Below are 2,336 nucleotides of genomic sequence, written 5' to 3' on the forward strand. Positions count from 1 at the left end.
CAAACATGGTAGATTGCGAGACATCCCATTGTAAATAATATGTCAAAATGGTAGCTACCGGTTTATTTCATGGAATAAAATAAAAAAACATTGATTTCTGGTCATGGGTACTGCCATAGCCCTCTGTACCATGGTCTTCCACTGTCTTGGGTTAAAGTTCTATTGCTTGAGGGTACACTCGGCAAACTATTCTTTCTTATTTCTCTTCCTCTTCTTTTGTTAAAGTTTTTACAGTTTATATAGGAAATATTTGAATTAATGCTCTTACTGTTCTTAAAATATTTATCTTTCCTTGTTTCCTTTCCTCACTGGGCTATTTTCCCTGTTGAAGTCCCTGGACTTATAGCATCCTGCTTTTCCAACTAGGGTTGTAGCTTAGCAAGTAATAATAATAATAATAATAATAATAATAATAATAATAAATAATTAGTAATAATAATAGTAATAATAATGATAATAATAATAATAATAATAATAGTAATAGTAATAATAATAATTATAATAATAATAATAATAATAATAATAATAATAATAAATAAAACAGTCCAAAAATTGGTAAGTACAAAGTAATTTCAAGGGAGATAACATGTAAAAAATGGTACATACCAAGTTATCCTATGGTAGATAACACGGTATAAATGGTAGCTACCGTTTTATTTCATGGAATATAACATTCCAAAAATCGGTAGGTACCTGAGTTATTCCATAGAATATAACATGCCTTAAATGGTAGATATCAAGTTATCCTATGGTAGACAATACGCCAAAATTGGTAGATACCAAGTTATCTTATGGTAGATTACATATCAAAATGGTGGATACCAAGTCATCATATGACACATGACATGTAAAATTAGTAGTACAGAATTTCTCCCATGGCAGACAACACAGTGAAGTTATTTCATAGAATATACATGCCGAAAATGGTAGACATCAAGACGTTTTTTAGCAGTATAACATGCCAAAACTGGTAGATACCAAGTTATCGTATCGTAAATAACATGCCAAAAGTAGTAGATACCAAGTTAACGTATGGTAGACAAGCCAAAAATGGCAGATACCAGTTTCTTCTATGGTACACATGTCAAATATGATAGATAGCAATTTATTGCATGGTAGATGATATGACAAAAATGGTAGATATCAAGTTATTGTCAGGTATATAACATACCAAAAATAGTATATACCAGTTATCAGATAACATGCCAAAAATTGTAGATATCAAGTTATTGGATGGTAGATGATATGCCAAAAATGTAGATACTTAGTTATCTTATGGTAGATAACATACCAAAATGGTAGAAAGTAGATAACATGCCAAAATAGTTGATATCAAGTTATCTTATGTTAGATAACATGCTACAAACGGTAGATACAAAAGTTTTCCTATGGTGACAAAATACAAAACATGGTAGATATGTTCTTCCGTGGTAGATAACATACCAAAATGGTAGAAAGTAGATAACATGCCAAAATAGTTGATATCAAGTTATCTTATGTTAGATAACATGCTACAAACGGTAGATACAAAAGTTTTCCTATGGTGACAAAATACAAAACATGGTAGATATGTTCTTCCGTGGTAGATACCGTGTCATACATGATATATAGCATGTCAAACATTGTATATAACAAATTATCCCACGGTAGATAACATACAGAACATGGTATATAACAAATACTCTTATGACAGATAACATACTAAACATGGTAGATAATATGGCTGATAACATACCAAAATTGCTTGGCGTTTTCCTACAGGGGCATTGTCACTGTCCATTGCCTAAGTCATACATGAGCGACCTTTAAACCATGTATCCCCTTGGTTTCAAATATGCCTAAAACATGTTCAGCATGGAAGACAAGTTCTCTGATGGTAAGGAACAGCATAAGCAACGTACATAGCCTGGTCCCTCGTCATAGCTAACATGAATAACATGGTAGATAACACATGCTTCAATGATAAAGTGTTTTGACATTTTATCAGAAATTAGGTAGAGCCATATTTTCGAAATAATGCAGGAAGGAAAATTTTCTATTTACATGAAAACTTGGTGCTTTTCGAAGTGCATTTTTCTAATCACTTTACTTATTACCGGTGCACCAATAATGTGCAAAACAAATTGAATAATAAATTTCTTCAAAAAAAGGGGGAAAAATATGGCACTGAGCAAAATATCTTATTACGACGTGATGAATCATCAGCTACGTGGAAAGTATATATGACTTTGGAGACATCCTAAAGAATCAGATTTTAATCAATAAATGGGATAAATAAAGTCAGACATTAAGGAGACTCTATCTGAATTAACATTTTGAGTTGGCCAAAATAAGTC

The sequence above is a fragment of the Palaemon carinicauda genome, chromosome 14 (genome assembly GCF_036898095.1).
Source record: "Palaemon carinicauda isolate YSFRI2023 chromosome 14, ASM3689809v2, whole genome shotgun sequence".
NCBI classification, from domain to species: domain Eukaryota; kingdom Metazoa; phylum Arthropoda; class Malacostraca; order Decapoda; family Palaemonidae; genus Palaemon; species Palaemon carinicauda.